Source organism: Vicugna pacos, chromosome 2, assembly GCF_048564905.1.
Source record: "Vicugna pacos chromosome 2, VicPac4, whole genome shotgun sequence".
Lineage (NCBI taxonomy): Eukaryota > Metazoa > Chordata > Mammalia > Artiodactyla > Camelidae > Vicugna > Vicugna pacos.
Genome location: NC_132988.1, coordinates 98303178 through 98320238, shown reverse-complemented (window position 1 = coordinate 98320238; position 17061 = coordinate 98303178). Strand labels below are relative to the sequence as shown.

At 35.7% G+C, this 17061-nt stretch overlaps 1 long non-coding RNA gene across 2 annotated transcripts in view; it reads right to left on the bottom strand.

Annotated features, from left to right (window-relative positions):
• Positions 1–826: 826 nt before the first annotated feature.
• The window catches only part of LOC140687742 (uncharacterized), a 75624-nt gene continuing 59389 nt past the window's right edge, over positions 827–17061 (bottom strand). Inside the window, exons 3-5 of one of the 2 annotated variants that reach the window (XR_012062261.1) lie at positions 10866–10991; positions 6357–6406; positions 827–1693 (exon numbers count right to left, since the gene is read on the bottom strand). This is a non-coding gene — a long non-coding RNA (uncharacterized lncRNA). The remainder of the gene's footprint in view (positions 1694–6356; positions 6407–10865; positions 10992–17061) is intronic. The other variant, XR_012062263.1, reaches the window with a different exon arrangement.

The following is a 17061-nucleotide window of genomic DNA, read 5'->3' as shown; positions in this document are numbered from 1 at the left end:
AAAAATCAAATTCTTACAATATGCCAGAATTAAACATGTACAATAAGGACTAATCATTTAAAGCTGTGTATTATTGGCATATAAATAGAAAGAATAATGGGAAAAAAGGTATTATTTCAATATGTGGGAATAAATGGGTTTGGGATGACTAACTTCCATTGTGGAAAAACAATAGTCTAATCTATAACGTATAAAATGAAGTAAAACTTCAGAAGCACACAAGTATTTAAAAATGGTTTAAATAGGGCTACACCAAGCCAGAAGTGTTTAAGAGTGCACCTCAACAGGAGTGCCTGGAGAAACTTACACAGAAAAAGTATGGAAGTAAACAAGGACATCACTGATTGCCTATAGTTTAAAGCCTAGTTAGCTGTTTGGGATTGGTTGTCCTTAGGCTTTGATTTTATAACTCCCCATTGAGATTTTGGTTTGCTTACATGGGGAACCATTGCATTAGAGCCACCTCACCTACTGGCCTCCTTGTTTAATTACTTTAACAGTACATTGAGATACTGATTTTCACCTGTCAGCTTTGTAAAAGCCAAATGTTAGTAATACTTTATGTTTGTGACGATGTGGAGGAAAAGGCTGATAAAAACGTCACTGGAAATCAGTAAAGGACATGTAATATGTTTCAAACATATATAGTCTTTTTAATTATATATGTGTGTGTATACCCATATCTGTGTCTATATCTATATCTAGGTCTAAGTCTCAATCTAGGTCCATACCTTCTAACCCAATTATTCCACTACTAGAATTTATTCTAGAGATACTAGATACACATTATGCATTCAGGAAGGAACAGGGATGCCCAGCATTGAAATGATCAACGTGTACATTTATTCACAGGAGCACTGTTCACAACAACTAAAGCCTGGATACAAATGCACACACGTAGGTACTGATGATATAAACTGTGGCACATATTTACAATCAAATATTTTTTTCAAATATTATACACACACATATACACAAATCAGTAAAGATGGAGAGCACTTTTTAGATACAGATAGGTAAAGACCATCAAAATACACTGTTACAGTGAAAAAAGCAAGCTGTCCAACAAAGGGTATTCTATCCTAGGTTTCTCATAAAAAAATGAAAACATAAATATATATTTTTGTTATTTAAATATATCCTGGAAGGCTAAACAAGAAAGTAATACAAGTGCTTATCTCTGGTAGTGAGATTCCCAGATAGCAGGTCAGGATCCAGGAAGACTGAGAACTTGTGGAGCAAAACTCTTGATACTTTTCACCTGTTTGCTTTTGCAAATCATGTGGTTGTATTATCTATCAAAACGTGACTTAGAGAAAAGAAAAAGAAAACAAAACTGCAGAGCTGATTCAGTGGCTGTAAGTCATTAGCAGCAGAACAACCTGGAGGCTTTGCTGGATGCCCAGGAATGTTATTTGCACCTTTGCAGGTTCAGTTGCATAACAATGGCTGCCTGAGGGTTTTTTTTTCCTTTTTTTTTTTTTTTTTTTTTTGGTCTTTTCCTCATTCTTGACCCTTTTCCCATGGAGCTTTTTCTCAGCTAATGTACAAGAATTTAAACTTCTCCAGGCAGTCACTATAGACAGAAACAAAGAACTGTTAACCAACTTTTTGAGCAGCATTTTCAGGTTAATTTGTACCCTTTTAGCATTAAGTTCACAGGACAGTGGCTCCCTTCCAAACACTGGGCTTCCTACATAGAGAAAGAGAAACAAAGTTCACAAACATTGTCTAACTTAACATGCAAATAATTCCTAAACTGAATTAATACTCAAAACATAGAGGTAAGAATAAAAGATCCTACATGTTAAATTGTCTAAAGTCACACAAAATAAAGTGATTCCGGCTAAGTGCTAAGCTATACCTTTGGCTTCTCTCTCCAGGAAACCATGCTGCTAGTATTGAAGTCTTTACACAGGGACTCACTGTCTCTAGAATGGATTCAGCTGAGGTTATTAATTACCCGTAGTTCTAGATGCTGATTTTCTGTTGCTGTGGAAATCAGTGAAGACTGAGCAAATGAGAACAAGCAAAGACCTATTTATTTAAAGCCTGCCCTAGATAAGGGAGTCAGCCACCATCATTTGTTTTTGGTAGAGATTCAAAGGTAGGCAGAGCAGTGGGAAAGCCTTATGATGAAAAAAGGGAAGGTTCCCAATCTGCTGTGATTGGAGACTGTTGGCATGGGGAAGCTGGAGTTGCTTAAGAAGGAAGGTACCCTGTGAGAGGGGTTAGGAGGATATGTTTGGGTTCTTCTGCTAACTAAAAATTGACACTTGCCATTTGCCTCTGCAAGGATTGGATCGCATTGGCATTTGCCATCTAACTCTGTTTGGATTAAATCATGAGCCGCTGTAGCCACTGACCTCCAACACACCCTGAATAGATTTCAGGATGGATGTCAGAAATGAGGTGCTCTGTGCTCCAAGAAAACTGATTGAACAGGCCTTCAGATAGTCAGATATTTTCAGGAGAAGATTTTATGACCCCAATTCTTGTGTCTCCTCAAATCTAGAAAAGAACTAAAATCATTCACGGTGACATCTGCTCCTCGTGACTAGCAGCAAACCTCTGCCTAGATGTGTGCTTGACTGCACGTACCGCCCCCTTCACTGAAATGACATATATAATACTGAATTTCCCCTCTGCCTCTTTGGAACAGTTTCTCAGAGCTTTCTGGGATGCTGTCTCCTGGGTTATAGTCCTCATTTTGCCTCAAATAAAACTTAACCCACAACTCTCATGTTGTGTGATTTTATTTCAGTTGACACTCCAGATGGTGCTAAGATGGAAGTAGGGGCAAAATTTAGGGATGGTGTCTGTCACTAAACAAGTCCTGACATGTTCCTGCAGAGACTGTGTGTCAGGGTCCTGTTTTTATGAATGGTCTGCCCTGTGTCCCTTTGTACATTCAGTCTCTCACTGCCTTCAAAGAGGGCACTCTCCATTGCGAGAAACATATGACCAAGATGGCTGACAAAACACACTTTAAACACAAAATTTTTCATTGCCCTGTTAAACCTTCCCTTTCTCCATTAGCGTGTGTTGTGCATATGCATTAACCAGCCCTCCTTAGGAGATAACCTTTCTTCTTAATCTTGTAACGGGTCACAGTGACCCATTACTTGCTTTCTACGTGTAGATCTGGATTGTGTAAACTGTCCATAAATGTCATTTGGCATATAACACTGTCTCAAAAACGTATGTGACTGTGCTTTGGCCTCTAACAAATGGGACAGTCCTCAGAGCTTTCTGAAAGACTGTCTCTTGAGTTATAATCCTCAAGTTGGCTCAAAATAAATTTTTCCCTTTCTTTCTTAGATCAACTGTTGATTCATTTTTCATCAGCATAGCCTTAGCATTCCCCTCAGCCCAACTAAACTTTAGACACTTTTCTTCCTGAGTTTCCTCACTCTAGGACTCTTCACCTCTTCTTCTTCAAGCATTTAATTTGGAAAACTTGTAAATTCTGCCCCTTTGGATCCAAACCTTGAAAAGGCTCTTGCCAGTTTTACAGCCCAGGATTCTATTTCTCAGGGTCCTGGAAGCCATTCTTCTGAAATAAATCATCAAGGATGATAGTGCCTCGTCTTCCAGTCTCTGTGGGAGAGCGGGAGCCTGACTTCTAACTTTCTAGGACACCTTGTTACAGATTGTAAAACTGCCTCCCATGAAGAAGAGAAATTTTTCTATCTTTAGGTAAAGCCAAGCAGCAAACACAGATGGTCTGTGAACTTCCCTAATTTCAGCTCTTAAAATTTCTCCCAATCTTTGCTTTATTGGAGTTGAGTTCAGACTCTCTCTCTCCTATTTCAATAATTTCAAATAAAGCCTTCTTTACCTATTCAACTTGATCTGGTGCAAACTTTGCTTTGTCACATTCATCATAACTTTAGTGTTATATATTTTTTTCCTATTCTATACTTTACAGAATAAAATAGTTAAATGTGAAAGGTAAAAAGACTAAAGTAAAATTACACTTTAAAGTGTTAAGAATAAAACAATAGATAAACAGATAAGACATTGGCTGAAACTCAATTAGCACATTGAGTCTTATTTACATTACCATTTATTTAAAAAAGAAAAATAAACTTTGCTTTAAAACTTTTTGCAAAAAAAATTAATGATTAAAATAATAATTTAAAATAAAATGAGTTTAAACAGAGCCAGAGAAGATCTTTTGGGATAAGCAGCTTTGGCCTTTTCTTTTTTTTTTTTTTAAATCTTCCCCAAAAAATCTGTGGTCATTGTTAACCACGTGGTTCCTGACGGGTGTTATCCCAAGATAAATTTTATTTAACATTATGGTAGTTTCTCTAACTTTGGTCACTCTCCATACTTCTCTAAATATGATAATTTGTAGACTAAAAAGGGTTAACATTTGGCCCATACAAAAAGGGGTGAGTTTTGAAATGGCTGCCAAAAACAAACAAACAGAAGGAATGAATTATTGTCTGGTCTAAAATTGAACTTCAGAATATTGATTGTAAACTCTTACTAACATTCCATTCACTAGGTCTAGGTAATTATCTCTTATAACCTCTAAAAAATCTTTAACTTGGAATTGTATGTAGACGTTTAAATAGCTAAGGGTTACTCAATCACACCAACTCTTTTACAAACAAACAAACAAAAAAACAAAAAAAACTTCAACAAGTCTACACATGGAGAGAAAAAACTCTAATGTGGAATCGTTAACAAGCATTCCAGAGGGGGAGGGTATAGCTCAAGGGCTAGAACTTACACTCAGAGTGATGAGGCCCTGAGTTCAATCCCCAGGACCTCCTCCAAAAATAAATAAACAAATCTAATTATCACCCCTCCAAAGAAAAAGAACAAGCATTCCTGTATCAGCAGGGGGATGGTGATATGACTAGCCACAAGTTTCTGGCTAATCTGGCTTGACTTGATCATCTAGGTTTTAGTGCCATCTCCATCTACTCATTTAATGCCGAGTGCTCTTCATGACCCACAAAGACCCACATGAGAATGGGTGCATCCTTCTTTTAGGAATTTAACATCAATAGCAGACACTTTTGTCTTTTTTATCTATAATATAAAAAGACAAAATTTAAGTAGAGGCTCTTTATCAAATGTTTCAGTATTCATAATTGTATATCTTCTTAATTGTATTGAACTAGAAGTCTGATTCTCTTTAAAACACTGCCAAGTGTTTGCCACTGCTCTCCATTTCCTGAGAATGTTTGCTCCCTATCTATTCTATATCCTTAAAATTGCTGCAGTAGGTGAGTTTTTGTCTCCTAGTTTTTGAGAGAAAGAGAATAATCTCCAGAATACTTATAATCCAAAAACAAAAAAACTGTCTTAATAAAAACAGCCAAATTTTTCTGAATGTTTACTAAGTGTCAGGAAATTTGCACTGGCTTTAAAACATATGATTTTAACTTTCATAAGCCAGTGATACACATAGTATATGATAAAAGCATTATTGTTCATCAGGTGAGAAAGATAAATAAGCATCAGAACACAAACCCATTAATTCCCATTATGCAATACTGACTTCCCATTCCACTGATATTCTGTGAAGTAATACCCATCACCTCAGTGGCTGTAACGAGAGAATATGACCCTTTTTCATGATTCCATGGCCTTTATCTTATTTTTAAGTAAATTAGGTCTACATTCAAGCTCTCGTTAATCTGAAACATTAAAACAGTCAGTTACTTTATCAGCAAAATGGGTTTATTCAGGAGCAGAAAATAATTGCAATTTTGGATGTGGAACGATGGCAAACCATATGCAATTCCAGTAAAGCAAATGAGACGAAACTCCTTTAAAGAGGAGATGTAGTTGGGAGGAGCTGTTTATAACACAAAATCCACTGAAGGAAACTGGGAGTTAAAGTGTTGTGGCTTCTCATTGGCTGAGTTGTTGTCAGGTAAGAAGAAAATCTGCCTTCCTCCTATTGGCAGTAGTACTTCGGCGTCACTTCCTACTAGAAATGCAAGGTGTGTCTCTTCCTGTGGGGATCTGTATTGAAGTCAAGTTGTACTTCTGGCCTCCTGACTAAATTTTAGCAGGGTTATTAATTTTCATGCTCTCAACCTAATAAAGTTATTGGAAGCACAGTTACATTATACAACATGATCAATATTGTAATACAATGTATGCACCAAATGTTGTAAGAGAACACAGACTTCTTCTCAACAACAAAAAAATAAATATAACAAACTAAAAGTTAATTAATGCTATTTATACTGTCTTTTATTTTGAATCACTGTGAACCACTAGTAGTTCTAAATGAAATATGCAGTCTCGACCAGGTCCTTCTGTATTATTTGGAGTGACTTTTCATGTTTCAGTCTTTCTTTGGCATTTTATCTCCTTATACGTACCTTATACGTATTATATCATGATTGATTTTCCCCCAATGCCCAGTCAGATCCTCAGAGAACAATAAGATTAAAAAAGAAAAAAAAAAAAGGAAAGAAAGCATACTTAAATGTATTTACAAAATAGGAAATATGAACTGTTTTGATTATTTAAAATCTGTCTAAATGAAATGTGCAGCATCACATACTCATCATCTTATCTAAACTTCTGTTAAGAAGACATGTGAGTGGAATTGGTATTTTCCACTTTACACAATTATCTAAAGCTCCTTCAACTCAGTTTCTGCTGAAATTACATCTTGTCCTTGGGAGTGAAAAGGTCTTTGTTGTTTGTTTTTGTCTCATGACCTCATTCTTCTCTATAGAAGACTTAGGGATTCATCATCAGACCCTTAGAAAAAATACAGCATTTATTAAACCTCTTGTTCATGGTCCAGGTCTGAGAATCATACATAAGAAGGCTTGGTTTATAAGGAAGGAAGCAATGTTGATTCAAGCAAAGCTGAGTGATAATTGACAAGTAACATCCAACCTATACAGATAAGGTCAAGATCAATGAAAGATGCAAGAGAGAGGGTTATAATTTGCTAGATTTCATTGTGGGTGCTCAGACGTTGGAAAAGAGACACTGAGAAATTCATGTAAGTAAACACATTTTTACAGCTGTGTTAGAATCTGGATATACATATATAGAATGGATTGACACATGGGATGTGTGCCTTAGGGGAGCAGTTGTTCTTCTGCTATAGTTCACTAGGGTGACACTGGTTCCAGTTTCTAGGGTGATAATATATGATAGTGCCCTGCAGGTTGTGTCTCTTAGTTGAAACCATTACACTGGAAATGGAGATAATATAAAAATTTTTATGGCTGACAGTATGCTATCTCTTTTTATTAATAATTTCATTGGAAATATCCTCATTATGTGTTTATTATATTTTCCTAATGCTCTGCAATAAATACATATGGCTTTTATAATCAGAAAAAAATACATGCTACTAAAAATTTTCTAATATATACTTATGGTTAAACCTGCTAGACAAGGGAAATCCTGAAAATGAAAGCAATAAGATAACTTTCTTATTTGGGTAATTGAAAAAAATGACTAGCCTAAAGTGAATTTAATTTGGCAACTGCCCATATTTTATGTCCCCAATATGAATTTTATCTATGTTCCCAAGTTCATGCAGTTGTGATAAATACGGACTATTATAACTGTTGAAAAATTCTGTACCTTTATTCAACATAATATTGTGGTACTAATCACAAATTTTTAAAGAGCTGTAGAATAAAATGGGAAAACTGTGGGAAAAGATGGGAAAGTTGTGGGGGAAAAGCTGTGGACTAAATGACAAACTGAATGACTGCACAAATGAATGAGTGATATATTCTAGTTGTTAATACCTGAGTTGAGAATAAATCATGTCACGTATGGGTAGTGCAGAAAGGAATGTTCCGAGTAATCAAAGGAATTTATGTCAACCTTGTGACCGATCTCAATTATTCTGAAGTGAGAAATACCCCTTCCACTCCCACAAAAAGCATGTCCATAAAGCCATCATGCTTTACTTTCACTGTACTTTATGGCATGTAGAAAAAATTGATAAAGTCATTAAATTAGACTCATAAATTCACAGAATTTTGAGGCTAAAAGTGTATTTTAGAGATCATTTAATCTAACACCCTCCATCTATTGGATCAGAAAGCAAAGGCATAAATACTAAGATTATCTCCTCAGTTCACACAATGACTTAACTCTGAGCTTCGGTTGGAACCCTGTACTTGTCCTGCTCAGCCACTGGTTCCTATGCTATACCGAAACTGGTTTTCTTCAGGACCCACAGAGACACGGTGGCAGGATAAAAATACACAAACTGGCTTTTAATTTTAATTTAAAAATGATAACTTGATCAATGCAAAGTTTTAATCAAATAAATCAGAAAAATGGAAAAATTTTGATATGTGGTGTGGAATTACTAAACCACTGTGCATGTATTAACAAATATATTACCTTATATTTAACCCAGTACCATCTTCTCTTTGTGTTTTCTACTTTTAAGCCATAATTGAAATTGAGATACCCCCATGAAACGTAATGTTATGAAAGGGGAAAAAAAAAGTCTAACAAAGACTTATAATATTGAAAACTGCAGAAATCCTGGTGAATAATGAGTACTTTCAAACTCTGTACCAAGAAACTTAACCAAATTTTAGCCTGGCTTCTAGCAGCTTTTAGCCTTGACTCAAGGATGACCTCAGTTCCCTCTAAAATGCCTGCCTAAGAAAGCTCAATGTTGCTAGGAAAATTTGCTGTTTGTTCTAGCTAAAACTTGGTGATAGCCAGATAAACCTCTGAACACCTTCTTGAAGCAGTTACTTTAGAAATCTTGCAATTTTAAGTCCTTTCTCTGTCCTTCTAGATGTAAATCTACTACCCAAAACTGTCTCCTCAAGGACCTTGAGAATTGGCTCTTTGAAATGCAAGCATTCAGAAAGACTCCCAGGCACTCTCTCCCAGTCCTTGGGGGAGGATAAGAACCTAAATTCCATAGGCACCTTGCTTCAGTTACCTCCTGTCATAAAGATACACTGGGGAAGCCTGCTTCAATCACCTCCCTTCACGAAGTTCCTTTCTCCTCTAGCTGTGCCAGTCAAGAAAGCTGGTAGCCTAGACCCATGGACTGACACCCGTCAACAACTTTCAGTGCCTCTCCCTCAGCACAGGCCAGGCTTGAAAAGTTTCCAGCCTTTCGTTTCACAGCTTTGAGTTCAATTCACACTGGACCGTCTTTCCTGTTGCAGTGACTAGTGTCCATTTTTGTTTATCATTGACGATACATTGCTAGGTGGCCAGAGCTGGCAGATCAAACTCAGACCACGGGTGATTGTGTGGGGTCCTCTCATTGCAACTATTTCAGGAGCATGAAGACCTACCCTGTAATATGATGCCATCCACATAAACTCCACTTCATACCATATTTTGAGATTAAATATTATAAACGTGAATGTTTAATTTCTAAAAAGCATCAGTGTAGCTGGAGTTGATGCTCAAAACAGAAGAACTGACTTCCTAACCTGTTCGATTTGACTAAGAAAGCAAATTCCTTACTTTAAGGCAGGTAGTACCCACTCTACATCTTCAAAGTTCAGGTGGATTTAATGTGTGATACCTTTGTTATGAATGATGGGAGTCCAGAAAACTGTAGCTAACTAGAGTATACAAGTACTATTCCAACAACATTCGAATGTAGAATAATAAAATCCCAACCAATATGTAAGTTAATTTTGAGCTTTAGCTGGCTATGTTTTTACCCCTGGTTTAAGATAATAATTACGTACACAGAGAAAACTGTTTGGAGTCATTAGTTTGCTATTAATTGCTATTGTCTATTAAATTCCTCTATATGTTTTTAAAACTGTTTCTTTTTAAATTAAGGGTTGAATCAACATAGAAAAACATAAAATGATTTTTTGTATCTGGTGTGTTTATAAATTTAGCTTTAAATATATGCTATATCTGAAGAAATAATGTATTTCTTTATTTTAACATAATTTCAGGGCTTTCTTATTATTATTTCACTAGGTTATCAAAGATATATGAAAGCTGTAACTATATCAGATACTGAGAATAAGAGTATTCGGTACAATGTGAGAGTTTTGAATACATCAACTATATAGCCAACAACAACAAAAATCTTTGCTAAGACTGTACTCTCAGAAATTTAATTCACCTAACCAATATCAAAATAAAAACACATTTTAAACATCAATTCAATTTTCAGTCTCTTCACCTTTGGTGTGAATTAGTTCACACAGACTTATTTTTCTAAAAGTTAAGGACAAAAAAAAAGTTAGGAACAAGCAATTGTGAGGTTTGTGCGTATTTATTATAGTTTTGTTCGAAAGGAGTAAGTGTTGGACTTCAAGTCTGTACTAGGAAACCTGATGTCAGGAGAAGGGCTGTGCCAAAATCTAGGAGATACCATGTGAGCCAAACACAGGAAGGAGTCAGAGGCAAACAATCTACTTGAAAATTTCCCAGCGAAAGTCTTAGGTATAAAGTTGGCCTTGTTAACTGCACTAAACAAATACTATCAGAATGGCTGGGGAACCTGAGACTCACGGTCATTTCACACCAATTTATGTGAGGTATTTACTGACAGCCTATGATATTTAAGGTCTTATGCTTTGTACAAAGTTTGAAAAGGCATTATTAAAGAAGCTAAAACATTTACACAAATAAGTAGGATGAAGGACCATATGTAAGTAATCAGTCCTCTTATTTTTATTTCTAAGTTCATCCATTTCCTTTCTCCCATGTAGAACATTCAGAAATGTTGAAAAAATATATTGGAAAATTATCAGAGCTTTGGTGAAAAGGTTGCATAGCTGCTCATTCTTAGCAGAAGCTGTGGATAGTATATTGTAAACAATTTTTAAAGGCAGTGTTTAGATGGAAAGATTTTTAAGACCTTGATGAAAAATGTAAAGGAAAAAGTATAAAAGAAATACCGTACGGCAGGCAGAGAAGTCCACAGAAGATGGCATTCTGTAGCTTTGTATCTTTAGACCCCAAATCTTACTGCTGGATTCTACTCTCAGTCTTCTTTCTCCTGATAGATGACTTACATTTTTTTCCTATTGAAGTAGGTACAATCAATTTACAATGTTGTGTTAATCTCTGGTGTACAGCATAGTGATTCAGTTATACACACACATATATATATTCTTTTTCATAATAAGTTACTACAAGATATTAAATATAGTTTTCTGTTCTATACAGTAGGACCAGTTGTTTATCTATTTTATATATAGCAGTTAGTATCTGCAAATCCTGAACTCCCAACTTATTCCTCCCTGACTCTTCCCCTCTGGAAACCATAAGTTTGTTTTCTAGGTCTTCTGATAGATGATGCTGGGTGACATACTACTTCTTAATACTGAGTAGCTGAAAAACTACCTAATATGTGTGTGCTCCAAACATTTCAGATGTAAAAAAGGAAGAAGCAAAACCTAAAAAAAAAAAAAAAAAAAAAAAAAGAAGACTTTAAGAGAATAGTAGGCCAATTCTTCATGTGGCACATGCTTCTTACCCCTCTCTACCCTCATACCTCCCAGAGGTCAATTCATCTCCTCTGGAAGTAGTGGTGGGTCATAGGGAGGGAAACTAATGTGAGTAGCTGTGGAACCATCACACAGAAGCCCGGCATGAGCAAAATGCTGGGACTCCAGGGACATCTAGTCTGCTAGCAAGACTCACGTTCAGATTACCCAAGGAAATACTGAAGTGATACAAAGGCTTCAGTAAATAATGCCATCTAACCTGAAAAATCCAGGATGCCATATATAGATACCGACAGTCTAAACAATGGAGTTTGAAGAGGAACAGAAAAATTTGGTGGGATTAGGAAGAAAAGATTTGGAAAATACTCAAATAATAGAAGTAGTAGTTAACCTCCGAGAGACTTTTTCATGAATAATCTGCCTCAGGAAAAGATCTAGGACACTGGAAGTAAGTACACTGGAGAAACATATTATCATGTGTGGTTTAAATAACACAGTGTGACTGAGCTGAAGGTACCTTTCACCTATTACATGATTCTCAGTTTAAAACACTGAGGCAAAGCTGAAGGACCATTTATTCAATTCACAACAAATGAAAATGTACAGAACCAATGTGCCCTAAAAATAATCATACCAAGTTAATATTTAATAATTTGAAATCAAGCAGTGGCTTTTAAAAAGAAAAATCTGCATTCAGTTACCAAATTGGAGCACACCTAGTTCACATGGTTATCTCCTACTGAATTACACTCTTCATAATATTTTCTATTTTAAATTGACTCACAGACTCAAGAAAACCAATGCTATGAATGAAAAGATGTGGAGAAATGAAGACATTTTTATTCCATCAATAAGAGTCCAAAAGGATAGAGCAAATAAAACTAGTTCTAATAGGATTATCTACTGATATTATTAAGGTCCAGTAAAAATGGAGGAAATCCAGGTTTAAATAAACCTATTGTTTAATTCACCTGCGTACAGTTTGTTTCTAGGATGTCTCTTTTCTTTCTCTCTTTCTCTATTTCTTTCTCTCTCTCTTTCCTTTGCATGGATAAATAAATTGCTCCAAAATTAGTTAGAAAATATAAATGAAAGAAATTTAACCTATATGATGACTCAACATTTACATTTTACACCTAAAATAATATCAAATATATTTAGACCTGTGCAATTGTCATATATGGTGTTGAGCCCTTGAAAGGGCGTTGGGCATATTATGATATGCTAGATGCATAAAAAATACACAACCTGCCAGAAGTGCACAAATAATTAAAGAAGAAAAAATAAAATATCATTAACGATTCTTCTATTGATTACATGCAGAAAGGATAATATTTTGGCTATATTTGGTTAAATAAATATATTATTAGATCAGTATTACCCATTTCACTTTATACCTTTAAATGTGGCTAACGGAAAAATTTAAGTTCTATATGTGATTTACATTATATTTCTACTGGACAACACTGCTTTATAGTGCTAGGATATTAATTAAGATATATTAGTAAATATTTTAAAAAATGAAAATATTTGTTATTCTAGAGTCCATTTGATGTGATTTAGGACTAGATCTAATCTGATATTTAGAACTCTTTAATAATGTAGTAAAATATATGGAAAATAGTTTGTATAAGAAATCACTTTGAAGTTACCTAACAGGAAACATGCCTGCAGCACTCTGTTTCAAAACTTTATATAATGTATGAGTAGTACATACAACCAAAATTAGGAACGACAGGTTGGATTTTTAGCATTTGGAGTTTAAGATTTATAGAAATATGATGACTTCCAGGTCTATGAAGCAGATGTTCCAAAACCTGACTTCTTAAGTTCCTTTCCCTTTTCTCCTTCAGTGATGTTGTTCTTCACCCTCACTTCAACCACCCATCATCTTAGTCATAGCCCACATTTTTTCCTGCAATTATTTTAATACTCTCCTCCCATAGTCTCAGTTTCATACATTCTGCTCTCTGACCACCTCATCCTAGTGTTCCAGTTTTTCCCTCCCAATATTCCAACTTCTGTAGTCACTCAACATACTGGAAACTAAAGTATGGGTCTTACCACCGCTCTATAGACATCAGTTTCACTTCTTCCCACCTTGTACAACTTACAGTTCACGATAAATCATTAAAATCACTTCCCTATTAGTGACCTTCTTTTCAACCTCTGTGAAGAAAGCAATACTTTCTCCAAGCCTCCACTGCCATAACAATCTTCTACATTGTGTTAAAAGTTGATCTTTCCTGTCTTCTGGGTATTTGTCACTAAAGCTCTGTGACACAATGTATCTTCAGGGAGTAGTAAGGGATTTGTCAAACAGACACTCAAATAACCATTTAAAAATGAGAAAATAAAAGGATAAACAATAGAGGTATTCCCCCTCCTAGGTTTTTACCAGATAACTTTCCTCTGTATTTGCAAAACAAAACATTATCAATTTCTACTTGATTGTTTTTTTCAAGAATTTCATTTTCCTTCAAGAATATTTTATTTATTTTTAGTCATAAACGTAGAAGCTGCCACTTAAGGAGAATAACTATTACTGGAGAATTGGTTCTTGCCTCATGCAGGAAAAGAATTTAAGAGCAAGACACAGTAAGTAAAGTGAAGGCAAGTTTATTCAGAGAGATACACGCTCTATAGACAGAGTATGATGTGTCTCACTCAGAAGGGAGAGCGGCTTAGGAGATACACGTTCCATAGGCAGAGTGAGGGCCACCTCAAAAAGAGAGGCTGAGAGTTGACGGGGAGGGGTTTAGTTCAAAGTAAAATTAGGTACACAATCCACAGACAGAGCGTGGGTCACCTCAGAAGGCAAGAGAGAGAGTAGCCATGTTATTAGTTTTTATGGGCTTGGTAATTTCATATGCTGGAGTAGAAGAATTATTCTAACCAGTTTGGGGAAGGGGGGCAGGGATTTCCAGGAATTGGGGCCCGACCCACTCTGGGACCTTTTATGGTCAGCCTGGAAACTGTCATAGCACCTGTTGGTGTGCCATAAAGTTCAAGGTCTACTGGAAGTCAAAATTTCTGACATCTTGGTTCTAATCAGTTTGTCCTATTCTCAATTGCTTTGTCATTCCTTCAATGGTTGTCCCCTGCCCCCTTTCCTTCCTGTCTCATAACCACTAAGTTAAAATAATTTGTAAGAAAGATGATATGTGAAATTGACTATTTATCATTTTCAATAAAAAATTGTCTAATATAGTATTTCATTTAACTTATTAACCATTTTCTTGATATCAATTTTATAAATTTTGTGAAATATTTTATATTATTACTCACTTAAGTGGAAATATTTTACTTACATATCTTTGAATTTGTTTTCCTTTACTAAAATTGATCTTTAAAGAAATATCTTTATAGACACATAATTTTCACACTACTCCCCATATTAAATGGTAGATAAGACTTTCTTCTTGACACATGGTCCATAAGAGTTTCATAAATTAAAAATTAAAGTACATGAGTCATTCAATGTAAGAATTTCCAGAGACATTAGAAATTATCTATTCTACTTTCCTGATACCTACTTATTACAACAAATTCAACAAAGTGTTATATATTTACCTGCATTTACTGACAGACTGCTGTTGATTATTTCAAAATTTGTTTAAAAGTACATAATTTTAGATATGAAACATAGTTTCGTATCACTTTGTTCTAATACCATGTAACACATGAGGAAACTGCCACCCAATGGGTCCAAAGCTTTGCTCATTAAGTAGACAAGTAATGCTAAGTTACATCCCATAAACTCAAACCAAAGTTCTCTGACAATTCGTTGTAACAAATTATCTTCATGAATCAAGAATTTGCTTTTAACATTTTGCTTTAGGAGCATATATGTCTAAGAACTAAAAGGAGTTAGCATATTTTTTAATTTAATATAATTAAACTAGTATTTAGAGAGATTCTGTGTGAAAGTTAATAGACACAGTGCTGAGAATGAAGAAAATCACTCTGATCACACTGGTTTCTGCTCTCAAGGAGCTTATTGTCATGGGACAAGGCAGGCTGGTGTTGCAGGTGGTATAAGAATTTACCAGAGATGAAGGAAGAGAATAATAAAGGGGTTTATCATATACAACAGCGGGCTGCAAAGAGGAGAGGTGCTTGTGTGAGCACTAGGGGTTGCTTGCTGAGGGAGGGTTACATCTGGTACCGCACAAGATTTGATTGGTTGTAGGTGAGGTGAGAAGTTTAGGGTCAATGAAAGGCAGTGGGATATGACTCTGAAAAGGTGGAGACGTGGGCAGAAAGGAACTGAGCCAGTGTGAGATTAGGCACTACCTAGGACTATTAGTTTGTTAGGGTAAACGTGCCCAGTAAAGAATGTACTTTATCTGTTGAGGGATCTCATGCAGGCATCTGGGAGACCAGTGGTCATTACACTCTGAAGGATGCCAGTTGACCCCACACCTGTAACCCCATTTGGCCTCAAAGAAGACATATACAATTAGTCTGTGACTCCAAAATTAAAATAAACCAGCTGTATTTAATAAAAAGTAAATGATTTGCCTCAAAATCTTTTATGTGACAAATGCTTTGAGAATATTTCTGCATTCAGTTTTTAATAGTGATTCAAATCCAGTGTATTACAGTAGACAGAAACTTTGAACCAGACAGACATAAGTTTAAATCAGTTTCTGCAACTTCGCTCTGGGCAGTATTTTAACCTCTTTTCAATATTGGTTTCTTAATTTTTAAAGTGTAAATAAATATCACTCTTTCAGGACAACTGTAACATTTACATGTAAGATTTACATGAGCCATACACAGTACTCGGACAGCATCTGGCATTCAAAAAAACAGGTATTTCTCTGGTGTTATGTTTAGGTAGTAACAGATGCATGTTGTTAAGATTCCTAGACACACAGTAGAACTTAAAATAGAAAAAAAAGAAAAAGAAAAAAAGAAAAAGACTAGATATTTTTTCCAAAACCTAATCAGATTGTATCAACTAACATTTAAGTGTTTCAGAGAACTAGGGTAAAAACAACAAAAGTGGTCAAGATTTAAGAGAGACAAAAAATGCTTCCCTCAGGGATTTTCAATGACTTATGAGATAGGAGGAAAGAGGTCAGGGCACAACCATTAAAGGAATGACATAGCAGATGGGGATAGCACAGACTAGCTGGAACCAAGATGGCAGAATATGCAACTTCCAGTAGACTTTGAGCCTCATGGCACATCCACAGGCACCATGACAGTTCCCAGGGTGACATTAGAAGGTCAAAAGGTGGGAGGGGGGCAATTCCTGAAATTCTCACCCCTTCCCCAACATAATCCTCCCACTCATTACCATATGAATTACCCTGCCCATACAAACTAAAAACCCCACCCCTTGTTAGTTTTGCCTCCTGAGATGGCCCTCATTCTGCTATTGAATGTGTTCCAAGCCGCTCTCCCTTCTAAGTAAGACTGACTGCACTCTCTCTATGGAGTGTGCATCTCTCTAAATAAACTTGCTTTCACTTTACTAGGCCTCGCTCTTCAATTCTTTCCTGCGTGAGACAAGAGCCTATTCTTGGGCAACACTACTTAAAGAATCAAATAAAAATTCACAGAAGTCACAGAATTATACAGGTAGAAATGAGTTGAGAAATTATATAACACAAATCTCTTGTTTTACAGCAGA